General features: G+C 43.1%; 1 protein-coding gene across 2 annotated transcripts in view; it reads right to left on the reverse strand.

The window, feature by feature from the left end:
- Nucleotides 1–27,383, reverse strand: part of LOC133346052 (thrombospondin type-1 domain-containing protein 7A-like) — a 234,534-nt gene that overhangs the window by 174,059 nt on the left and 33,092 nt on the right. Inside the window, exon 2 of one of the 2 annotated variants that reach the window (XM_061557347.1) lies at nucleotides 21,232–21,351. The exons of the other annotated variant lie outside the window; for it this stretch is intronic. The gene's annotated coding sequence lies outside the window, so the exon portion shown is untranslated. The remainder of the gene's footprint in view (nucleotides 1–21,231; nucleotides 21,352–27,383) is intronic. 2 annotated transcript variants of the gene reach the window in all.

Consider the following 27,383-nt stretch of genomic DNA (forward strand, 5'->3'; position numbering starts at 1 on the left):
GCAATGGGTGACGTTACAAGATATGGCCCCTTCCGTCCGCGCCATGCAGAAGAGGCATTTTCTCAAAACGTCGTCTGTTATATATTTGTGTCCTCTAAGGGCAGTGTTATTGACGAATGTGTTGAGTTTTTAATTTTAGTGCTTGCGCACCACTGCCAATGCAGTTTCACAAAATCAATGTTTATGTATTATTATTATTGCAAACCAGAACGAGACAGATATTTATCATATTAAAAGTAAAATTACAAATAACGCCTAACAAAATGTCCCTATAAAAGAGAGCACAATTAAGTAAGTGTGCAGCTGGGAGTGTGGAAGCCATTTAATTGGGTAGATACTTCGTGTTGATTTCCTGGAATCTGTGGGGTTTCTATTTTTCTTGTAGCTGTCAGGTGCGTGCAGCATAACGGTGACATGCAGACATGCCCAAGAGCACTGAGGTTGGGTCTTGTCCAAATAAACTGGAGTTCAGTGACATGTTAATGTCATCGTGAGATAGTGCTGGCTGGTAGCAGATTGGGTGGCGTTACCTGACGTCCCCTCGAGGCTGAATGTTCGCGAGTGATTCTCCATGCGCGCTCTGCCCACGTCTCTGTCTTCCTGTCTGCAAATGGCTCTTAGTCTCCATATCCCAGGCTTCATGCCTGTGTCTGTCTCACTCGCGCTCCCACATCACTTTGTCTCACCTTCAGCCGACATCATTTGCACCTCTTCAACTTTTGCCACACTCCACAGCAGATGTGATTTCATGGGGATTAGCTTCTAATTAAGTGAACGGAAACAGATTGGCCACTTACCGCGTGGTTTTATGTTACCTCGCGGTACTCCAACTCTGACATGCACGCGTGTAAAGCCACATTTCTTCGCAAAGGGATTTGATGTAACCAACGGCTCGGCGACTTTATTTAACCCTTTGGAAAATGTCTTTGAAATTACAAAATAAAACTAAAAGTAAATGTCAAAATATGAAAATAGCTTTTTATTATGCATTTTTGTCCGACAATCATATTCACAAGGTATATTCATGAATGCATCTGCTTTGTGTATGGCTCAGATTATGTTGGCTTCTCTGTGATTTCCATAAATGTCTCACTAGGTACACAATTAGGCTGCCTGTTTGCATACACAAGAGCTGTCCATGTAATAAATCTGTAATAAAACAAGTGCACATTCAAACGACTATCAGTGATGATTTTGAAGATGATGGAATGCTGACATTGTCATGACAACTATGGATGATTGAAACGATTGCTCTTATTAAAACGAAAATAAACATGGAAAATATTCTGGAGTTTGCCCAGAAAGGTATTCTAATTACACGTGATAAACATGTATACGTTGCATGTTTAACAATGGCATTGTTTAGTTGGCACTCCGTGGTGACAGGATGCTCCCTCGCCTGGTATACAAGTGGGCCGTGGGTTCGATCCCGACCCTGGCAGCCCATGGTCACATGGATTTTTCTCCAGGTCCTATGGTTTTATCCTCCACATTTATAAAGATGCGTTTATATTATTTGGCTGCTACTAAAAATTCCCACGTATTAAATCAGCCACTATCACGTGTGTCCTGGTCGCTTCTGAAAAAAGAGCTAACAGTCTTCTTGGTTATTTCGGTAAGTCACGTAGAATGGAAATAATAAAATAATAACAATAAAACATAATCAAATAATTCTCACGACGTTTCGGCCACAACGCAAGCAGCCGTCCTCAGGTGGAGAACAAGTCTGTCGAGAAGACAGAGTCTACTCGACAGACCTGCTCGACAGACCTGCTCGACAGACCTGCTCTCCACCTGAGGACGGCTCTCCACCTGAGGACGGCTACTTGCGTTCGTTGTGGCCGAAACGTCGTGAGAATTATTTTATTATGTTTTATTTTTATTATTTTATTATTTGCATTCTACATGACTTTACCGAAAGAACCAAGAAGATGAATCCCTGCAGTCACGAAAGCTTTAAATCGAAAAAGAGCTAATAGTTCAGTGAGTTTTATCTGGTAATTAAAATAGTTTAGTTTTTTTCATATGAGCTACAGAAAAATAAAGCCTGATATTACATTGATAGGAATATATCCGAACACAATAATTAATGATACATCCAGAATTTGAATTTTCTACAATATGCACTGAACAAGGAAGAACACAAAATAATTACATACAATTAATTGACTGTAGATGCATTCTTATTACCATTCAGAAATTACCTCAAAGTGTGTACAGCAAACAATGAATCTGTACAAGTACTAAGCAGTGGATCGTGACTGTGCAAAGGTCGGATTGGAGTGGCCTGAGAATTAAAAAAATTAACCCGTAAAAACAAAGTTTTTCACTATAAATCCTTTATATGCGTGGCATCGGTTTTATTTTATTATTCATTTCTGTTTTTCTTAAGTAAGAGTTTCATTTTTATCACATTGGTATTTTAAATTAAATATGAAAAAAAATTTCCCCTAAAAAGTGGAAAATTTAGGAAAAAATTTTCACGAAAATAAATTGTCACGCACAACGAGTCTGTGTGCAAAATGTCAGCTCGATTGGATCACGGGAAGTGGGTTAAAAAACGACCGAAAGATTTGCACGGTCGTAAGCGCGCAAGCAAGCAAGCGAGTGAACTTAATATAAAGGATTTCAAAAAATAAACACTTCAGTAGGGACGTATCTGGGTGGCGTAGGGGTTAGAGCACTGAGCTGGCGTCGCTGAGATCCTGAGTCTGGAATCCAGGTTTCAGCCACCCATTATTAAACCAAATGATCAAGTACAGCGAGTTGATTGTCAGCGCAGTCACTAATGATTGCATTAAATAACATCAAATGTGGTTTTACACATTACTTGGCAAACTTTCCACTCAAAGACTAAAGCAGTGGTTTTTGCTGCCCCATGCATTGAACATTTTAACGTTGTATGGCAGTTGGGGAAATGCAGCTAGCCCACTAAGTCTGGATACAAAGAGATCGCTTTAAGGAATCTCTTGATTGACTGCTTCCACGGGCAGTGACTCTGCCAGAACTCCTAATGAACGCTTCTTTTTCATGACATGGTGTCATAGCAAAGGGGCTGTCCATAAATGACGTCATGCATCTAGGGGGAGGGGGGGGTCAGACATTTGTGACCATGTGTGACGAGGGGGGGGGGTAAGAAATGTGACGTTACCTCAAAATGCGCAACTTTAAATAAATATAGACAACACGTTCTACTTAATTAAATAGACTTTTAATAAATGTTTTCTCCTACAACGTCAGAGTGCAGCGCCGCATTAAATACGCACTACAATGACAAGAGTTTAAAGCGATTTGAAGCATGTTTAATTTTTTTGTAGGGGGGGACAGAGCTTTGTGACGTCATTTGAGGGGAGATCTGACTTTTTGTGACGTCGTGTGACGAAGGCGGGGGGGAGGTCAAAAACTGTCCAAAATCGCGTGACGTCATTTATGGACGGCTCCAAAACTGAAAAAAAGTCAAAATAGAATTTGGAGAAAGGACAACAAATCAACAAGCACAGCGGTCGGCGCTCAACGCTGGCGGTCACGTGGTTCTGCTGCCTCTCTGCGCCGCGGGGAAGGGGAGGATGCAGGTAGGGTATGGCACCGTAATTAGCGTTAAACCCTGCGCCAAAATGCACTGCTGACTTTGGGCACGCTGCTGCTACGGCTGCGTGGTGAGCAAATCAGACCTCCCACTCTCTCCCACTAGACGCCACACCACAACGACATTCAATGGCCTGTCATCCAACGAGCACTATTGAACTGGGGGTGGGGGGGGGCACAGTGAATTTACCAGCGTGGCTTAAATCCACCCCGTAACCCCCTAATAACAGCGAGCCGTTGCTGCTGGCAATGGTTTCCATGCTCGCTGGCTATGAGGTGGCGCACATTTATCCCAGAGAGGGGCGAAACGTCAGCCAGGCGGCACGGAGGCTGCAGAGAGAGAGGCCTTGTGAATTCTTAGCAGAGGATCCAGTGGCTGACTAAATGATTCGATTGCAACGATATCTTTACACGTATGAGGGCAGATAAAGCATGTAAGTAGACACTCCTTGGGTTGTGTGGATAAATTACTTTTTGCCAAGGAAGCAACAATTACATTTAAGATACATTGGACAAAGGTGTGCATGACATGTATGATCAAATATAGCAGAATAAGGTGGACGTACAGCTCAGCCACAAGAACGTCGTTTTATTTAATGCTATATATATATCTTTCTCTGGTCAAACCCACAAATAGGTACTCATTTTATCGACCCCCATATATTGATGGTGTGCTATGAAGAAGGGCGATTGCCCAATACGTTGCCTATCATATACTTTTTTCGTTTAAAGGCAGTGTTCGTGACAACCATGTCGAATTTTGCCCTGTAAAATGATGGGCTGAGTTGACCCGTGACTGGATGGTGGACTTACTTCCCGAGATTTTGAGTTAAGCATCTGAACCAGAGGCACCTGGCGTATATTGTTAGATTTGTATTCTACGAATGTGTTTTAGGCTTTCAGATTTATGTGAACATTTAGAAAATCCAGCCTGGATATTATATTGTTTGGATAATGCAGATTTTTAGTTTGTTTCGGTTTGATCTGAAAATGTGACTGCACAGGAAGTGACATCACTGCCATATAATCACTTGTGGTTTTACTGCCAAAAGTACTGCGATGAGACGGAATTTTGATCATGTCACTTTTACTTAAAGCGTTAATATAAAAAATGTTTTACATTAAAATGACTGTTTTACTGACAGAAATCTAAACTTAAACTTTTATAATAATTCTTAAGAGATTACATTTTAGTGCATACACAATTAAAGGCGTCAACATTTAAATATTAAAATACAAAAAAAAGCTTTGGCCAAATAACATGAAAATCCAATATCAACATAATGTAATCCTTAAACTCATTCCTAATACATTCTCACACAAGTCTAAAAGAAAGTAATTTATTGAGCTTTTTCTATTGAACAAAGTAGTGAAATACAACAAGTAGCGTGGTGAATGATCCACATTATTGTGGAGTGGCTGGAGTCTGCCACAAAATCAATACAACCTCATTGCGTTTACTTTGCTTCACTGAAGCCAGGTCTCTAATACTTGTGTTGCGACGCGCGTGTGCAGCGTCGTCGCACACAGACTGAGTGGCAAACACTACATTTGGTCAGTCATAACAATCTTAACAGCAATCCTTGCAGCGGCTTTTGGCTGGCCATCGAACAAAGACGGTCGCTGCGTCGCGCGCTTTCAGATGCACTTCTGCGGCCGTCTGGAACGCTCTTCCTTCCAATACTACGAAGCCACTGGAGCTATGCACTTTGAAATCTAGATTGAAAACTAATTTCTTTAAAAATGCTTTTTGTGTTTAGTTTGCTGTCCTTCCCCCCCCCCCACACCTCCGATTAACACGGTTGGCTGCATATGGTACGAAAAACGTTCGAATATGCATACGAAACGCGAACTGAACGATACTTTTTCAAGTGTCACCATCGCCATTACCATCACCAGCCAATCTCGATCTACTGCCGAATCAAGGCCTTCTCATGCTCATCTTGATTTGCATCTCGGTGAAGCTCAGTTCCTTGTGCGACTTGATTTCTCTACTCCATTTCCCTTTTGGTGATCCCACGAAGTGAGTTTCCACTATCGTCAGCCACGCCACTGAGTTTTAGCCACCGATCGCCACTGCTTGTCGCGTAGCATCCTGCGCCGGTGCCTTTCTTTTGTCAAACACTGCGTTCAATGAGACAGATTCTTGTTTGTTCTACAATCGCGTTTTAGTCTCTTGGTGTAATAAAAAAAAAGAGTCTCATATTTGATGTACTTTCTTGGATTTTTGTGAAGAAAAAAATATTAAAAACGAAAAAATCCAAGTCAAAGAAGTTCCCTGCTCTATTGCGCATGGTGAGAGGGGGGGGGGCTCGTCTCCTATGGGCTTGAGCCAGCAGTGGTGGAGGTGAGCGGCGAGGATGAGGTCAACTGTTAACCATTCACTTCCCCACAGAGCGGTTACCCCTTTTGATGAACCCCCGAGCCATGTCCGACGAGGTATTTTATATTCTTAGGTTTTTTCGGTAAAGTCACGTAGGTAAAATTTTTTTTTAAATTAATAAAAGTAAAATAAAATAAAAATCACGACGTTTCGGAGGCAACACAAGCTTCCGCCTCCGAAACGTCGTGATTTTTATTTTATTTTACTTTTATTAATTTTTAAAAAATTTACCTACGTGACTTACCGAATAAAACCTAAGAATATGAATCCTTGCAGTCACGAACGCTTCAAATCTAGAGGTATTTTATAAGAAGCAAAAATGCCTGCTTGCGAGTGACCACACTCGACCACAGACACCCCACTTCAAAAGACAAGGATCCCTCCATCTCGCCTTCATAGACTGTGAGGGCAAGTGTTGTTAGCGAGCACATATTAAGGCCAGCGCAGCACACGATGGGTGGCCAGCACCACGCATGCCCGGCCACCTTTGACTCCTTAGGTGACGATGTTTACACGATCGCACCAGGTACATATTTGAGGCTGAGCCGACGTAGGGGAGGCCCAGGACAGGTTTAGATAATTAATCGGCACTGGTGTTAGTGGCTGTTGAGCGGGAATCAAACTACAGTGCGTGTATTAACATACATAAATAGAGCTGCATAAACGTGCACAAGAACGGAAGAAAATATATTTGATTTACAACAGCAAAAGCCGTGCAGCTCTGTCTTCATGCAGGGTTACCTATGGATCATCCACACGACAAGAGTGTGATGGGGAGGCACTTGCTCCCTGCCCGCACGAACACGAGCACATTTGCCCAATGAAGGACCTTGCAGACTCACCACATTATCCCCCTGCAGAGCCTCCTTGCTGCAGCTTCCACATCTCCCCCACCCTCCCACCCGCCCGTGACGCTCTCCCCACTACTCACCCCTTGCACACGCCAGGGAAAGCAATGTGCTGCTTCCCTTTGCTCGTCGGTCTCGGCGCCGATAAAAGGCACTTGCACGCAGGCAGCCATCCCAGCTTTGAAAGCGAGCAATCTGTTCCCAGGTGCTCCATTCCATCTCAAATCCACGTACAGCCAGGGGCTTGCGCAGCCACTCACCTCTGGCCGAATGTGATCACGGAAATTAACCCCGCGCGGACACAGCATCGCGCCGCGATGCCCGTGCCCGATTTTTGGAGCTGTCAGACGCGAGAGTAGAAGATTTATATTTTTTAGAGGCCACAAATATTACACGGAAGTGTCAAACGTTATTGCCTTTTGCCTTCTGACACATCTGTACGGAAAGCAGACCTTTCGTTACTTTTAAGACTCTTACTCAGGATTAAACATAGGTTTTGAAAAACGAATTAAATTTAAAAAAGTGCTGTGATGAGCTAAGCATGCTACAAAAGTCCATCGTGATAATGCCTGTTTAGAGAAATGGGAATTGAGCAATTGCAAACGTGATAGATGGATTGCTGCGTCTCTTCTTTTGACTCCCCTGAGACACTTTGCATGGTAATGTAATATGTTGTATGTAACAAAACCTCCCAGGACAGGAGACAAAGCCATTTAAAAGAAAAAGGTGATGGGGTGGCAGAGCCAGGGAATATTTTTTTTCTTTTTTTTACCCGTTGGCTTAAAAATTACTTTCAGAGGTATTTCTTCTTGAAAGAGACACATTTCTCCCTGACAGTGGCCCATAAATTCTTCAGTGGACCTTTGTGGAACAACTATACAGACATTCTTAAGGGTCGACCAAAACTTGTATTTCACAGTCATGTGTAGTTAGTTTGATAAGTTCCTTGACTGATCGTGTGGCAGAACAATTTCTGCGAAAGGGCAGAACAAAGGTAAGGTGATAGCACGCTTTGTCTAGTTTTTATTGAACTGATTGTGTGCCTGCTTATCATTTATTTATTTATTTTGCCCGAACTAGAGATAATTTCCATTTTCTAATTTTCTGTTTACCATGGGTTTGTTTAATTAAAATTAACTTTGTTTGAATGGCTGAAAGTCGATTTTTTTGTTTAGGTTTACCAACATTATATATATTATAAGTTGACTAAGATTGTATTCATAATAAAATATTTCAGCCATTCATATGCAATGCATGCCCAACATGTAGAATAGGTACATATTGTTACAGTATTACTCCAATTGTAATTGTTTGGGCATTTATTTTTTATTTCTATTTTAAGATCTATTTTTATTTTTTATCATTTTATTTTTCATAATGTGCAGAGGCAGATGCAATTAAAATAAGTATACGCTTCAAAACTCACCTCTGTTATCACACGAGATTAATCTTATCATCAGACAAATAAAAGTGCCTGGAAAACATGAATTAAAGGACTCTGCTGCTTGAGAAACAAGTGTGTTGCACAGCTTTAATTAAATCAAGCAATACTGACTTCCAAAGTTCTTATCCACGGCTATGAAGGAACCACAACCCAGCAAAAACATAGTCGTGTGTTTCGTCAACATGTATTCTATTTCTTCCAGTTGGTCTCAGCGTTTTTTTAAAGTGCGACTAAAATTGTAAATCAATAGACTTTGAACAAGAAAAATACACTGCTCAATGTACTGTTCCCGCTGCCAGACATTTCACCAGACCCTGCTACGAATGTCGTAGCCGGAGGCCGGTTCGCGCACACTCTACAAAGACAAAGCTCACCCGTATAGCCTGAACAGACTGTTGGGGCAAGTGCTGTCAGAAAATACCGATGAAGGTCGGCAAGGGACTCGAGGTGGTACGTGCTAGCACCACTTCCGGCCAGAGGCGTAGCTGGGGGGGGCAGGGGGGTACACGTGTCCCCGGGCGCCAAGGTAAAGGGGCGCCAAAATGAGGCTTACAACGTGACATTATAACTTATTGCGGCGGGCGCGGCAGCCTGAAACTACTGCACAAATCTACACCTCAACCTAAAAGCTTATATATCCCGCCACACACATGTCATGTAATTACATTTTGGTATGTGATCAAACGGGGGGGGGGGCGCCAATTTTATAGTTCGTCCCCGGGCGCAAATATCCTCGCTCCGCCACTGCTTCTGGCTGCCTTTGTCTCCCTCGTGGCCATGTTTACACAATCGTGCCAGGCACTTCATGCGAGGCCAAATCGACCTCGGGAAGGACCAGGACTGGTTCAGAACATCGTTACTCGTGATGGTCATGAGCGAGAATCGAACTTTGATCGCTGCGTTCGTGGTGCACCACACTGACCACTGAACTACCGCTCCCCAAACAGAAACACATACACTCGCAATGTGGCTCATGAGGAAGACACAAATCACAGATAGCCTCCCCCACTACTCCACATGCCTCACACTCTGTGTCCTGGCTCGAAAGCACCAGCTGCTCCTCCGCCCATCTGGCAAATTAAAATAAGTTTTTGTGCCGCTGTAGCTCCAGTATTTTGTCTTCGTGGTGCATTGTGTATTCTGCTATAAAATCCCACCGTTAAACAGGTACAAGTACAATACCAACTTGATTTGAAGCGACTGCAGGAATTACTCTTTGGTTCTTTCGGTAAAGTCACGTAGAAAGACAATAAATTAAATAATAGAATACGACGTTTCGATTGCAACACAAGCAACCGCCATCAGGTATAAATGAGTGAATGAGAAAACAAACCTCGTAAACTTAGAAATGTAATGCAATACAACACAGAGAGTCGGCTAACACAACAGTCAACACCCTACCTGGTTGATAATGTTCTTCCAAAGAATGCAAAAATTTTCGAAATCTCAAATTTAGCAATCTACTATCATGTAAACATATCTTAGGTTTATTTTTATCTGAAATAAATGGACAGTGGAACAGATAATTGCAATTTGCAGTAATAAGAAACATTCTACGTGAAACTGAGAATGTCTAACAACGTCTCTTTTAATATGGGTTGCGTATAATAATAATACTGCTTGGTCAGTATTTGTGCACCTAAAAACGCATTTCCTTCATGGACCAATAAAGCATTCACATCACAGTCAGCCCTACTTAAAAACACTTCGAGAAGGCCCATGAGCCACTGCTCATGCTTTCTACGAACAACAAAAACCTTCTTTATCCAATCAGTATTTATGCTATACATAGCAAAAAATGCGCACCTGTGTGTAGCAGATTTTCATGTTTATTTACAGAACTTCACATGCCCTGAAGCCTCAAAGTGCACCCGTGTGTGTATATGTCTGGTGAGCGGTAGTGTAGCGGTTAGCGCGCTGCACGATAAACCCAGATTCCCACTCACGGCCAACACCAGTGACAATTATCTGAACTGGTCCTGCGCCTCCCCAAGGTCGACTCAGCATCAAATGAGTGCCTGGTGTTAACATCGCCACTAGGGAGACAAAGGCGGCCAGGCGTGGTGCTGGCCACCTACCCCCTCGTGTGCCATGCCAGCCTTCATAGGTGCTGCTAGCTAACAGCACTTGCCCCAACAGTCTGTACAAGCTATATGGGCGGGAGGTTTGTCTTTGTATGCAGTACATATATATAAATACACCTATAAATTAATATACACACAGATTAATGATCAACATTTAGAAATGACAACTGCGCAAGATAATAACCGTAGTCTATAGCAGCTGTGGTAGCATCTTGTCCATTGTGATACATGGTTGTGCAGCACTTTTGGGTAATCCCCTGCAGTAAAATATACAGCGACCCACATTGTAATCTACCGCACTGTCATTATAAATGATGTTGCAACAGCAGGTTGTGTCTCCTAAAATAAATTTTTTTCTCCAAAATCCAAGCCGTATTTATACATGTGGAAGTCTTGTCTCATAACCTCATTTTAATAAAAACAAATGTACAGCCATTGATGAAGGCCTATCCCCTGATGTGTCCATTGTGGGGGTTGTTTAACCATACTTCGCCACATTGTATGGGCAGGCAAAGCATGGAGGGGGTGGGCAGGACTGTTTCAGATTTACCGCTGATGTCACCCATGGCTGGGAATCACACTCGTGACAGTGTTCTCACCATTATGCCACTGCTCGTCCAAAACAAAAACTCATGTGTTTTGTTAATGGAATAAGACTAAGATTTGTTTTTCTCCAAAAATGTTTACCATGATAAAATGTCACTAACACTGAACATTTTAAGGCTATAAATGAAACACGTATATTTAAAACATACGCGTAAACAAATTACCTTAATCACAATAATCGCATGTTCCAATGAAGACTTGAACGCTTAAACATCGACCTGCCTCTAATGTTTCCACCAAGAATAACTAAAATCTTTGTTGAATATTTTCAAACCGGAAAAAAACAGGACATTTCATGGTGCCATTCTTTTGTTGCCAATGACAGTATTTGAAAATGCAATTGGGAAACCTTTTGTAGACAAAGATTTGGGGCCCGATTTCAAACTGCGCTGTCATCATTCAATTTCCTTCCATTTATATGGCAATTGTTAAACACAAGTGGCTGTGTACTTTTATGTGCCGCTTTGTTAAGCCGACTGATGGTGGAACACTTTGATTGTCGCCGTTTGCCTTCTCTGAAAATGACTGTCGCGCAAGGAACAGAAGGCGTAAAGTAATCAATATCAGCGTGTCTGCTTTATGTAGATCACGACCATGCAAGCGAGCTGTGTGGGGAATGTTCTCCGATTAGGAGCGCGAAGACTCCCACAACTGAATAATTATTGTTATTGACAAATTCGAGATCAAGAAGTCATGGCCAAAGCCGGTGGATGCCACCGCTAGTTCGCCATCACTTTCTCCCCGCCGCCACAACCACGACATCCGAGACCTGTCCTAACGGTGTAATCACAATAATACAAATGTACAAGGTTACATAATGTCAACAGCGCACATAGAGCTCCTCAGAGGAGAACAGTAGTATGTGTTTCTTGCAGTGATGGAATCGATTCTCAAATAAAATGCTTGCGTGCACAACTAAAATCAAGCATTCACAGTCTCGAAAAGGTGGAGCCTTTAATTCCTGCCTCAAATTTAAAACATTCGTTTGAACGGTACAGCATAGCATGCATGCATACTTACTGCAGCATAACACCGCATGAATTAAAACACATTCCGAGAGGCATGGCACACCTCCTTTCAAGGCTATTTCGAGAATGTAATTTTTTAAAAGACGTTCAATTTCGAGAATGGCGATCTCCATTAAAATTCTACTTAAGTGAATTTTATACAGTAATACCCCGGTTTAGGTTGTTTCTTAAATACGTCGTCAACTGTATTAATACCACGACTCGTGTCACCTCGACCAACAACGTGACGTCGCCGACAGCATTATCCGTCCTTTCTCGTGTCCGTCGCCCCAGCCTTCAACGCCTCCACCTACATTTCGATTTAAAGCTTTCGTGACTGCAGGGATTCATCTTCTTGGCTCTTTCGGTAAAGTCACGTAGAAGGGAAATAATACACATAATACAAATAAAACATAATAAAATGTAAATAATTCTCACAACGTTTTCGGCCACAGCGTCTTTCCGACAAAACTGTTCTTCACCTGAGGACGGCTGCTTGCGTTGTGGCCGAAACGTCGTGAGAATTATTTTATTATGTTTTATTATTTTATTATTTCCCTTCTACGTGATGACTTTACCGAAAGAACAAAGAAGACGCCTCCACCTACCCTGTAAATCGCTTTTATCTACCTCGTTTCGATATTCGATGCACATTTCAGAAACGCATCTCCGATGCAAACCAGAGTATGACTCTTTGATACTGTACATTACGACCAGATGCAATAGGTTGAGGAATTTCATCCTCATTTGTTGTGAGCAAATGTTCCCCGCGGAGATGGAGCCATAAAATCTGGTCACGTGACGGTGCTCAGTGGATTGTTACACCGCAGGGCCATGAGAGGTGGTGACGGCTTGGGGAGGCCTCATCCAGCAGAGGATTCATCGTGGCAGATAATGACGATGGATTTATTTTTTGCTGTTTCTGGATGTGAATGTGTTTTTGGTTTGTACTCCGTTAGCCCCCAATTACAATTGGCAAAACGAATACAAAGACACGAGCGGTCTACCACACCTGCTTTTGAAAATAGAAAGGAAACAAATATTTACAAGAATGAGAATATTAAAAGTTCATGGGACTCCACGGACACATTTTAGCAGTACTTTAGTTTTCTACAATACACTTCATTATACTAACTACCGGACTGCACTTGTTAATTATGAGTCGTTTGTAGACGTATATCATTCAAAGCAACCAGAACAGCCAAGGCTGCATACCCCTCCCAGCCTTCGGTAATAGCTTGTATCAGCAAAGCTCAGCGCACCGTATTATAGTCAGAATATCGAACACTTGCCATCTTCAATTCACTGTGACAAACACGGCGAGAGAAAATAGACTTGCCCGTGAAAAGTGCAGAACCGCCAAAAATAGCTGTTGACTCTAAAGCATTGGAATAAAACGCACACGTATAAATTTCAAAATAAGATATATATACACCTTTCAAATATTTCAAGCATGAATAATAAAATACACGATGTGAGAAATGGACAGGGGAGATGGGCCGGAAAGGGCAGCCTGCGATGGGAACAGCTTCAATACAAGACACAGCCCCCGTCAGACGTGCGGGTAAGGGTTCCCAACGTCTATGGCGGCTTTGCCAACCGCTTGGTAAATTCCATGCCCTTGTGCATTTAACACATTCCTGCGAAGGGAGCTGGTAGGAACGTTGGGTTGGTCGGTCAATGGCCAGGGTCAACGGCGGCGTGGTGTATTCCGCAAATATGCCCGACTGTGAGGGCGGGCACAAGCCGGCGTGAGTAGGACAAACGTTGAGTTTTATAAGGGCACCACGGGGTGACCAGCCCCTCCCCACCCAGCCCCACCCCTCCCACCCCCCACCCAGCCCCTTCCCACCCTGTCCACCCAGCCCCTCCCCACCCTGTCCACCCAGCCCCTCCCCACCCAGCCCCTCCCCACCCTCCCCACCCAGCCCCACCCTCCCCACCCAGCCCCTCCCCACCCTCCCCTCCCCACCCAGCCCCTCCCTCCCCACCCAGCCCCTCCCTGCACAACGGACACAATAATCCCCTGTGGGCTGGTGTAACCAGGTGGTTCCTACCAGCATTAATTCCCAACGTCTCTCGGTCAGTAGCATTCGGGCGTTAGGGATTTCGTGTCAGCAGGAGTATCCGTTAAGTTGGATTCCAGTGATGGGGCTCTTAATGCAGAGGCCCACTCAATGCATCCACACGTCGGCTCTCGCCACCCACGTGATTAAATGAAAAATTAATTACAGCCCCGCGTGTGTGCCAGGTCATTGCTTTCCATGGGTCGCATCAAGGGCTCACACAGTCGTAGCAGTCCCGCTGATTTGCTTACACCTGACCGGAGTGTGATATCAGTGGCGTGATACAATTATGACTTAATACAAAGGCCATGGAAGCTGCAGAAAATGATCGTCCATGTCTGTGTCTTGTTACACGCCGCCTTGCACACGCAGCATTAGGCGTCACGATTTTTTAAAAATATATATATATATATTTGCACTTGGGTCACTGAAAACTAAACCTACAATCTCCGCTGTGATTACTGCATCGGTGGTTAAAAAACAAATTTTAGACTCTAAACACCAGCATTCTATTACGTTATTATTCATAAATATGAAGAACATAAAATACAATGTTGTGGAACAGTGCTTACGCACTGCACTATGAACCTTGTGACCTGAGTTCGGTCGATTCCTGGTCACAGCTCACAGAAGTGCCAGGTGATATCTGAGCTGGTCCTATTTCCAACGCCTTCCCCAACCCACATTCACCAGTATGGGGCAGTACGGTAAAACAACCTCCACAAAAACTAATATGGGGTTGGGAAATCCTTCATCCGGCGATGGGTTGAACAAAGGGCCTGTGCATAATTCACGAGCTTCTCATTAGGTCAAGCAATGTCGAAATGCTTCTGCAGTGTTTTGATGACGGTTTCTTTAATCAAATATTCTGTTTACAGATTGAGACTATATAATAATAATGATAATAATAATAATAACATGCCGCTGTTGTATTATTTCATCGAAACCCAAGATGTGTTTAAAATACCGCTCGTGTCCCAACACCAACCAAGGGCAGTCGGAGCTCTCGCCTTTTATCCACTGCAAAGGAGTCAGACTGATATTCTCAAAAGCAACAAAGGTGCCGTTGGGTGTGGGTCTTATGGACAGTGAACGAATCGCGTTGGTGAGAGCGACATGAGACAGTGGGCGAGCTGAAGGAGTCCTCCACCCCCCCCCCCCCCCCCCCCACTAATGATCAGCAGTGCTTCTCCACGTGACCCCCACCCCCCCACAATGCAGAGGCAGCTTCTCCTAGTGACTTGCGGAGGCACTCACGTCAAGTTCTAGAGGTGACCGCTGCCAAATGCTATTGATGTCACAATAACGTGCCGTCGCTTCCTTCCCGCAGCCAGATTTGCAACAGTTGACCCCTGACCTCCGTGATCTCCTGTCACCGCATGTCACGTGTGGACGTCAACACTCGGGGTGGTGGCTCCTGGTGGCCCTTCCCCTCCACCACATGAGGCGATGCCTCCCCGTCTCCCGAGTTCGAGTCCTGGCAGAGCTCGTGAAAGTTCACGGAGGCAGAGGGCGACCGAGTAAGGGATGGGCTGATGGAGTGTGAGAATCCATATACGAATGGAGTGGAATTGACAAGAAAACGTCGTCAACAGATGGAATATCATCATGATGATGATGATGGTGGTGGTGTTGTTGATCGTAATTACCAACAGTGGAGGACTCCTGCTGCTGCTGGCAATAGTTTTGGAGAGAGAGAGAGAAAATGGTTACACGTGGGAGCTGGATTTCAGAGCGGAGCCAGGTTATATTGTGTTGCCTAGCAGCAGCCATGTTAATAAGTGTCAATAAAAAGGACGGTGCTCTTGTTTTTCGGTGGCTGAAGCAGCACTCAATCTGCACCACAAGGAGAGCTGCTAATACGTGCACACACACACACACAGGGCTTCGTTTCCTCATGGGCATTCGTGACACATACTGCACGCACACACCGCTTGTTATTTAAGCAAGCACCTGCTTGGGGTTGGACCCTCTGCTTGGTAAAAGCTGCTTGCTGTAATGTGCCAAATAACTGTTTCACTGACAGCAATCGAAGAGTGTTGCCCGATGTAGGTTTTTTTGCCATCGAATTGCTTCTCTCTCTCTCTGTGCTGCATATGCATCAACTCATCGAGTATTTGAGTCGTATTTTTTTTTGTAAAACACTCGTGTGTGACGCCTGCAGCCATGAGAAGTCCTACAACGTGAAAAAAAGAATCGTATTCTGTGAATAGAATAGCGACCGCACAATTGTAACGAGTCATCGAATTTCGATGGAGAGGTAGAGGGGGGGTGTGGGGTAAATCACCGACACATTACATAATGTTTCTTTATGCACTGCTGGCTGAAGCACAGACGGTTAAGGTGCAGCCCTGCATTTTTGTTCTATTGAACTGAACTATTCAATGAATTTGTTATTTTACCAGGTAAGGCCCACTGAGCTATGTAGCTCTTTTTCAGAAGTGGCCTGGCCACAAATGATAGCTCAACAAAGCGGCTTATCACGTGGAAATGTATAGCGGCTAAATTACTCTAAACGCGTGTTTCTAAAGTGGAGCGAAAACACGGAGGACCCCGTGAAGAATCCACGCGACCACGGGAGGAGAGACACACAAACTCCAAATATACAGCAGGTGTGAGGATAGGGATTGAACCCATGGCCTCCTGAATACCAGATGATATATTTAACATCACGCCACCACTTAGCCTCACAAAAACATCTCCAGAGCCTATTTAGAGGGTATTTGGCTTACTTTTCCATACTGGCCGAGACATCTTGAAAGAGGCTGGAGTTTCCCCCGTTCGCCCCACCACGTGATCGCCTGTGGTGTGCCTATTTCCACTGTTTGGTTGGACACGGGTGGGGGAATTAAGAAACTCGCACAGTTGGTTAAACTGCCACACCGACACATCAAACGGGTGATCTCGAGATAGCTAGACCAGTGTACGAACCATGGTGGCAACTATGTAGTTTTGTTTAATCTACAAGAAAACTGTAGAATGTTCTATTTATTCAACGTTCTTTGATCTTAGAAGCCGACGGGTTGATTGCCACTGGCTCAGGGTGTTCATTTGTAAATTATATTTTTACAAACATTGCGCCCTCAAATTCTGCCCAATAAATCACCAAGACCGTGCTGTAGTAACTGATCCAGGTCCCCCTGGTGTTGGCCAAATCATGTTCAAAGGAAAGAGATGGGTGGAGGTGCCTCGTGGATTTTGGTGGTGCTGGGTGGAGCCTCTCAAATGTAGCTTGTCTAGCCTGAGGCTACTCCTTGCCAGCACGAGTCCATTTCCCATCACCCAGAACCGAGTTTGAGTTGAATTATCGCGCAGTGTACCCCCCCTCCCCCCCCCAGAAGCATTTACAAAGTCGAACAAGACGAATAATGGATTGAACAACTAACCCAGTTGATGCGCGTTATTCCTCCCCGACTTTCTACCTTAGCCCTTTTTGAAAACAGCCTCGCTATTTTACTCAATTACTCTCTTTCACTTGTTTCTTGTAACATATGTGTTGCTTCCTTTACTGGTGGCGGGGGGCATTACCCGAGTGATCTCAGAGCCCCCCCCCCGCCACGCCAACAGCACACCAGACAGAACCCGCGAATACGTACATGTCACGGTGACGGGAAAGTGCGTGTTCTATTACGAAGTGTTAGTCGTTCTACATGTATCAAGGATAATTTAGAAAACGTCGCCTAGATGTCAAATATAGATACTAGTGAATTAAGTTTGTAATGCGCATTTTCGTTGATGGTACATAATGCCGTTGTTGCGCAACACCTCTATGCACCTATTTTATCTCGCTTTACTTTTGTCGGCCGTGTAATTTGGCATTCAGGCAATTAGGAAAATTTATTGGAGGTGGTGCAAAAATCAATGCGGAAGTAACTGAATTATTGATATCGCACTTATTGCGTGAAATATCGTTTTTGTCGGGCTCTTCAATACAAAGAGAGTGGTACAAAGTCTATTGCATTTACTTTTTGTAATTCATGAAAAAAATCCAGATAATTATATTTGTTGTGTGGCAAAAAAAAATGTAAGAATCGCATGACTTGTAAAATATGCCGGCACCAGATTTCTCAGGCTCACTCTTCTATTTCATTAACATCGTTCAAAGACTTTGTAAACAAACAAAAAACATGCCTCATAAAACACACTTCGCAAAATCTGACAAATTATATAATTGTAATTGCCGTTCTGCTCTCTTGCTGCGTGAACACTTGCATATGCATATTCTATGTCATTAAAGCAAAGTAGGTTCTAATTAGGGTTGAACAATGCCTTTAAAAACAAATTTTAATTAATCTTGCGCTTTCATTGTTACGGGAGTTTCTCGGTGAGCGGTCTAACCGTGCCACGCCCGGCGCTGTGAGATATCGCCGGCCAGTGACTGCATTTGCAGAAGACGTCCTTTGTCGAGCCACCCCCTGGGCTAATGCTGCTTCCGATTGCCCGAGAGCTCACAGAAACCACGCTTCCAATACCTGCCAGGCCAGATGGCCGGACATGATAAAAATCAATACGTCCTTCCCTCCACTCCCAGCGTCTCACATTACCCTCATAAATATCTCAAAAATAAAGGCTGATCGAGCAACTGGATATGCCGAGAGCAAACCGATAGCTTTCAAGCCTTTGCACCGCATGAAGGCAACATCAGAGGACAGGGCACAGCATTGCAAAAAGCGATATGCTCGGCGTTTAAGATGTTCAACGAATTCGCGATGTAATTCTTGTAAAGTACGTACTTACAATACACACATCTAATCCTTTTGTGAAAATATGGCACCGAAGCAGACTCGATTATCAAGTTATCGCTAATACTTTGTTACAAGAGGCACAGACAGCACTCAAACTCCATTACCTTTTCATATGGAGTTCAATTTGAAACTGTGTTTTTTTTTATCTGGTCAATATCTCTTCGACAACTTATTGGTTCTTTCGGTAAAGTCACGTAGAATGGAAATAATAAAATAATCCAAATAAAACATAATAATATAAAACATTATAAAATATTTTATTATGTTTTATTTTTATTATATTTTATTATGTTTAATTTTTATTATTTTATTACTTCCATTCTACGTGACTTTACCGAAAGAACCAAGAAGATGAATCCCTGCAGTCACGAAAGCTTTAAAATCGAAATCTCTTCGACAACTTGCACTCATTTGAATTAAAATCGGTAGCGTTCATGTTCATAAGAAGGAAAACGTATTGCACAATCATCTGTATGGCTGTTTTAAAATGTTATTCATAAACCTTTCAATAAAGACTCTTTACAAGCGCCAAAAAAAGTATTTAACTCAAAAACATGATAAGATCTTCTTGGTTCTTTCGGTAAAGTCACGTAGAATGGAAATAATAAAATAATAATTAATAATAAAACATAATTTATGGGAAATGCAAATATGCTAAATTCCTCTTGATATGCAAATTATTTTGTCAAGGCGCTCTTCCCCCCTCCATCCCAGCTTAATTAGTCGCTCCAAGCCTGGGGTGTGTCATTCAGACTCTGTCTTCTCGACAGACCTGTTCTCCACCTGAGAACGGCTGCTTGCGTTGTGGCCGAAACGTCGTGAGAATTATTTTATTATGTTTTATTTTTATTATTTTATTATTTCCATTCTACGTGACTTTACCGAAAGAACCAAGAAGATGAATCCCTGCAGTCACGAAAGCTTTAAATCGAAACATGATAAGAGTATTTTACTTGTTAATTATTACCTGCTTACTGAAAATTAGGGCAACAGAAATTAGTTTGAACATCTACCTGCTTGGACTGCGATTAGCCATAGCTTTGGCTCCCACAAGCGAATGCAGCAGCGTCTACCATATATGCCCTAAAACAACAGAGTACGTTTGCGGTTAACCGAGTCACTGTATACGGAACGCGAGTGAGTTTCCATTGAGATACCTCAGCTCTCCGAGGGATACACACACATGTGAATTATTTCAATGTTAACATCAAGTCCCACAAACGTGTGCTATGTTTTACTGTTTTCACGAAAGAGCTGAAAATTAGAATCTCACTGCACTGACTCTGGCCTAGGGCATTGTACTCCCATAACAGCAAACACGCAAACGGGGAAAGCATGCGGTCATTCGCAGAGGGCCAGACACCCTTGGAATGGGCTTTCGGCAAGGCAGGCAATTGGAGTCATGGTCAGATACGAAACCTCCAAATTTTATTATGGAGCGAGGCAAGAGCACTTCATTAATCAGCATGTGCAGAAATCAGATTAGGACATTACGCACTGCAGTAATCTGTTATTGACGAAACAGCAACATGGAGTATTGTATGGCCCCTTCCTGCCAGAAAACCAGTATATATAGGCTCTGTGTATTGAATGTAGTTGCTGTTGTCCTGCATTGATCACTTGACTACGTGGTGTTTGTGAATACTGCCGTATTCCCTCGTTATTTACGAACTAGCAATCCGCAATTTTGGCTACATGTGAATCGCATCTGGAACTCTACACGACTGCTTCGAGAGAGAAAGAGAGGAACGTGATGAGTGATCAAGTGATTAGAGATAAAGTGATGGGAGAGAAAGTGATGGGAGATAAAGTGATGGGAGAGAAAGTGATGGGAGAGAAAGTGATTAGAGATAAAGTGATGGGAGAGAAAGTGATGGGAGAGAAAGTGATTAGAGATAAAGTGATGAGTGATCAAGTGATTAGAGATAAAGTGATGGGAGAAAAAGTGATACGATAGAGGTGACAGAGATATAGAGAAAACTTCTCGAAGCTTCAGAAGCATCTGCAGATGTTGCGACTGCGATATTCGTATGCCAATATCATTATCCACTAACTATTGCTATCAAGAGCATCTCTGAAATGTATCCCTCGAGAATAACGAGAAGATACTGTATGGTATGAATAAACACAATCTGAAGGACACATCTGGATGCTCGCAAATAGCTCTAAACTGCCGAAGTCTCCAAAATTGCACAAACTTGATGCTCTTTAGCTCTCATTTAGACGTAGAATGTTTAGCAATGACAAGTTTTAAATACACTCTTGTGAATTTATCTGTACACATGAAGCACTACAGAAGGAAATATGCAAATACCAACCACAAAAAATATAAACGTGTCCGAAATATGTTTCACATCATGTTGTGCTTATCGATTAATGCGCGATATGAAAGCGTCAATGCACAAGTACTGTCAACAATGTTTTCACTCAAGAGCGACGATTTTGAAATGTTATTTTGACCACCTTTAGCGAGTGTTTCACGAAGGACATCTCATCTGCATGAATGAGCTCCATCCATTTGTCCACCACGACGCAACTTGGCTTCCCCCATGGCCATCGCTCAAAACCAGCCGTGACCCGAGCCTGGACATTGTGACACGTGCACCACCCAGAAGAAATGGCGTAAACACAACGCGCCGTGCGAGCATCGATAAATCGCAGCGTCACCACGTCTCTGTCCACCCCATGGCTCCATCTCCAAGCTGTGTCATTATTTCTGGCCAGGCGATGATGGAGTGCCATGCTGCACTGATATATGAGCCGCAGAACCAGCTCTGAATTAAGGCTACGGTTTACCCCAATGTGTGTGTGCGCACAAAGACAAAGATCCCCCGTATAGCCTTGACAGACTGTAGGGGCAAGTGCTGCTAGCGAGCACCGATAAAGGCCGGCACGGCACACGAGGGGGGTGGGTGGCCAACACCACGCCCGGCCGCCTTTGTCTCCCTAGTGGCGATGTTTACACACCGCACCAGGTACTCATTTGAGGCTGAGTCGACACACGTGTACACAGACACACAAATACAAAGATCCCCCCCTATGGCCTACACAAGCTGTTGGAGGGAAAGTGATGTTAGCGAGCACCTATTAAGGCTGTCGTGGTGCACGTGGTGGTGGTGTGGCCAACACCACGCTTGGCCGCCTTTGTCTCCCTAGTGGCGATGTTTACACACCGCACCAGGTACTCATTTGAGGCCGAGTCGACCTAGAGGAGGCCCAGGACCGGTTAAGATATTACTTGCCACTGACATTAACCGTGGCCAGGAATTGAACCGATGTCATCGGGATTGTAGCATTGCACACACACACACACAAGTGATGACAGAAACATCAAAAATAAATTACTAGAGCACTCTTCATAGGACATGACAGATGCTTGCTAATTTAGCTTTCTACTCATCGCGGTGTGTTATCTCTTGATTTAAATCTGCTTTGATTCCATACAGTTTATTTAGTAATCATAAAAAGAAGCTGCCAAATTAAATTTTGGATCATCCAAAATGCTTCTGATCATTGAAACAAACAAACTACAGTAAATTAAAAGTTAACGCAAAATAAACAAGAGCAGCGGAAGTTAATGTAAATTAGATTTAATTCTCCAACGTGATACAAAACAAATGGACAACAATGATAATTAGAAATTAATCATGTAACTTTAAAGCGAGGTGAGAGACAACCGATGTGAAGAATTGAGAGCCCATAAGCCTCGCATCTTAAAACACATCGACACAAGGAGTTCTTGAAGATCATTGGGAGCAGAATCACGGTCAATTTATAAACCAACCACTCACGAGAATAAGCGGATTAAAAAAAATGTGTATTTATACCAATAACCACTCACAATGGGTAAGCGGTCAAATGTTCCCTGACCTTTGTAGACGATGAGAACGGCGTTTTGAGTGAAGTGGAAACTGGCGCAGTCATTCAAGCACTCCCAAACTAAAGCCATGATAGATAAAATATTTGTATTTTTATATATGTTTTAAATATGGAACAAGCACACTGAGATCGCATAAAGAACTCGATAAAAGACAAATAGGATGAGTTTCAAGGCAAGGACATCTGCAGAGGTAAATGATTGAAAGTTTTAAACATGTCATAATTTATATTCTTGGTTCTTTCGGTAAAGTCACGTAGAAGGGAACTAATAAAATAATAACATTTCTCTTCTACGTGACTTTACCGAAAGAACCAAGAATATGAATCCCTGCAGTCACGAAAGCTTTAAATCAAAATGTCATAATTTCTGACAGTAATTCTGAACAACCCATTGCCGGATGATGGCCTTCCCACGCCGTATGAGTCGTGGGAGTGTTTTTGACCATACTTCCCTACGCTAGTTAGTGAGGGTCAGTGTAGGCAGGAAGCTTCGATGTGCGAGCATGAAATACAATCCAACAAAGCATTTTACTGCACCGTAGAAGAGTCGTGGATTGGTATGCAATCACCATATTCATACCTACAAATCTTACTTAGCAATTAAGACCATTTTAATAAACAAATGCCTTGAAGCAAGTTCAATAAAAATGTAATTACTCTAATATATAATTGTGTGCGGTATATGTGAACTGCGAAAGGAGGCAATGTTTTAATAAATATGCATGGCTGCAAATTGCCTAGCAATAGCAGCCACAGAAAGAAAAAAAAATACAGCACTTAAACACAATGCGACTCCCTATTCACAAAATCATTAGAGTCCAGTTTAACAAAGTTGGTATATGACAGATCTATTTATACCCACAACATGTTATCAAGATCAGCGATCAGAAGTAAGTTGACACATCCCAAACCTTTACCGTGACTATAATTTATGTTTTTCATTTGATACCAAGGGGAAACATATGTGACGGCACTGTGTGCATACTGCCTCTGCTGCCTCGACATTATTGCGGTGTGCCAGAATGTGTTGAGCCGTTGCCAGGAATTAGTTTGGTTGGTCATGAATGTTCGTGTCAAATAAGGATGTACAGACTATTCAAACCTTTCCACGCGAAAACGCAACTGGTAATCAGAATCAGAATGTAAAGGGTGTGCAGCAAATAATAATACTGTAGTCAAATGTGGGTACGATACACATTGCTAACAGATTGAGTTCTCTTTCATTGAATACACCAACCTGACAGCATGGCTTCATTCCATACGAAAGGTTCGCACATTCCAAACTTTTCAGGCGTACAACATCTTGGTGCGCACAGCGTTTCCATATTCCTCAAATTTGTGCACGTTTTTTTCACGAAACATGGGGGGGGGACTCAACGTAGCAGCATTTAAAACGCCACCCTCAAAAGCTCTCACATTTCCTTTCTAAGAAAGGAATGTACCTGCAAGTCCAGTATCGTTTACATGGAACACAGTTAATCCTTTCAGTGCAACGCTTAACGTGGTCATTTTCACTTGAGTGTTTGATTTTTAGCCGCCGATTAAAATGTACGTCAACTGGGGTGGGATATTTTTTTTTGAAACATTTTGAGATGACGAGTGCGCGACTAGGCCTCGGGCAAGGTAAGGTAAAAGTGTAAAAAAACAACGAGCCTACCTTTACCCTACCTTTTACCTTACCACAATACAATCACTCTACCCTACCTTTTACCCTTTAGCAGGTAAGGTATAAGGTAAAAAGCAACGAGCCTATCTTTACCCTACCCTTTACCCTTACCCCTTGGCATGTCGACACCTTTACCCTTTTACCCGGTAAAAAGGGTAAATTACCTTACCTCGCCGAGGCCTAGCGCGACCACACGAGCACAAAATGCCCCCCCCCCCCCCGTTGCTCCACTGTTCCACCACAGGGGGGGGGGGGGGCATCATCGCTCACAGCCGCCGACTGGAACGCAACAGAGCCCCAAAAAAAACGGTTGCGACAAAACAGAGGGGGCTTTGCATCGATCAAGAAAACGGTGAGTTTTTGTGCGACGTTTCGATGACAACACGGAATTCTTTCAATATGACGCGTAGAAATAACCGTTTTTTTTCGTTGTCAAAAAATATTTTAGATTCGTACGCAGGTGGAAACTTCTATCTAGTAGGTATGCTATAATTATACTGAATAATATTGTTTAATCGCTTACAACCATTTAGCAATCCACTGCTAGATGAAGGCCTGCCAATGCCGTACCAGTGATGAGGGATGTTTGAGCACACTTCACTCACTGGATCAGTGTGGGCTGGTGAAGGTGGGACACCCTGCACAATTTTAGATATCACCTCGCCACTGACTTCACCCATCGCGAGGGAACCACACGCAGATGAGCCAAACCACCGTTCCACCGCTTTAACAGACTGTTGGGGCAAGTGCTGTTAGCGAGCAGCACCTATGAAGGCCGGCACGGCACACGAGGGAGTGAGTGGCCAGCACCACGCCCGGCTGCCTTTGTCTCCCCAGTGGCAATGTTTACACATCGCACCAGGTACTAATTTGAGGCCGAGTCGACCTAGGAGAGGCCCAGGAGGGATTCACATAATCTTCAATGGTGTTGGCCGTAAGCGGGGTTCGGAGCGCAGCACGCTATCCGCTACTCCCCCGCTCCCCACACAGACACATTTCACATACACGCAGGATCAGCATGCTCCAGTGAGAGTGAAAAACCAAAATAAATACAATTCGTTGTTTTGGCACACTTGCTCCAGTTTGCGACAACAGGACCCAGTAGCTTCTACGCCCAAACAGCAGCCGCGAATGAAGGTTAGGGTTGCCACCTGTTACGTTTTTTCCAGGATTGTTCTCTTTTTTTCGATAGCTGCCATAGGATATCCGTAAGCCTTAAAAGTCCTGGATTGTGTCCGTCGCATTTTAAAACACCACTCAAACAATGCAATTACATGTCGTTATCCCCCTCTTCAAGTACAGTGATATGTCCTACTTCCAACAGTCTACTATGGTTTATTTTTTTGCCACTCATACGTGGCACCACCAGCGAAGAAACAGTCCCCTTGGAGCTGCCAGCATTGGTGAGCGATAAGCCATGGGCAGCTTTGGTTTGGATTGGAATTGCCCAGCACCGAAATCAAATCTGCTCGGGTGGTCGACGCTGTGCTATCGAGCAAAGGCTTAGGGCAGTGGCTGATTCATGTTAAGCCAACTTCAGCTTAGCCCAGGGCAACATTTTTACTTGGCCTAAATGTCTTGGTGCAATGTACATCAAATCAACGTGGGAATCTCATGCACAGCGAAGCGATGCACACGCGTTTCCGTGTGTTTTGATGATCTGTGTTTTTAAGTCGTATTCGGAATGTACTGTGGTTACTTTTACTTGTTTGACGTGTTTGTGGCGCTTGTACTTATCCATCCGATTGTGGCTATATCCGAATGTATGGCTACTTAAAATAATGAATGTACGATTGATAAATGTACTAACGGCACATTTTCTAAAAACGAATGCGATGCAAAATACAAATACGTTCAAAATTACATATTCGTTAAATTTGCATTGCAAAAAATTTCACAGTGCAGATGCCATTATATTTTCGGCTTTGTTTTCTCAAAGATAGTTCACATTCTACCGATGCTACCACATCATATGGGCTTAATCTTGTGCAATATAATTTCACTTTAAGTGTAATTAATTTGTTTGTAACATTTTTCACTTGACACATTTAAATGATGGTTTGATGTACAGTGCTCTCTGCGTGTGGTGCGAATGCGATGTTGTGAGCATAAACCATTGTGCACATGAGGCTTACCAGTAATCATTTCAAAACACCTGTTTCAGCCCAGTGTCCAATAAATCACTTATCCAGCACCCAATCAAGCACGTAATATAGAACTAATGACTGGTTGGTGCTCAGACAATACCAGCATGGGAAATGAGATCATTTTCATTAAGGAATACAGCTCATGCATCACACATCACAATCATTCAAAATGTCGTGATTAAACGTCGCCATCATCATCGTCGCAAGTCAAATTTAAAGCAATTCCAGCATTCGAGCCCACACTGAGATCTCACTCTACCCATCAGCACTTCCCCCGCCTCCCTTCACCTTGTAGATCATGTCTAGCATTGTGATGAAACGCATTGCATGCCATTGTATTAAATAATAATAATCATGATGTATAGCCATTTATCAATCAACTAACTGCTCAATGGAGGTCTCGCCATGCTGTGTCAGTCATGAGGTTGTTTGACCATATTTCATCAAGCGGGTCAGTGCCAATTGGTGGTTAAGGGGTCAAACATGGGAATTATTTTAGATGTCACTCACTTCTCATTTTAGCCATGACGGGAATCAAGCTCAGTCCTCAGGTCCACAGTGCAAATGACTGCACTGCCACTGCACATGCCACTGAAATACAAATTTTGATTTGAGCACCATCCAAACATTCATAATAGGCCAAGCATACTATGCATTACTCTGGATTTAAGCTTAACCCAAATAAAAGCAAACATTAATATATTGTTTGTTGCATATGATTCGAGGTCATCAAATTGCGGCGCACACATCACTGCACATTCAATGATGGGGTATTTAAGCGACTAAGAGCAATTTAGAAAAACAAGTAATAAAAATACTGTATTCCACCATTTAACTTTTCCGCCTTTAAATGGCAGTTTAATGTTTCATTAAGCCTGTTTTTTTTAGAATGAATCTTTACAATGTGTTTAGCTTGCGTTCAT

This window comes from Lethenteron reissneri, chromosome 23 (assembly GCF_015708825.2).
Source record: "Lethenteron reissneri isolate LAM-NWPU_2019-01 chromosome 23, ASM1570882v1, whole genome shotgun sequence".
Taxonomy (NCBI): domain Eukaryota; kingdom Metazoa; phylum Chordata; class Hyperoartia; order Petromyzontiformes; family Petromyzontidae; genus Lethenteron; species Lethenteron reissneri.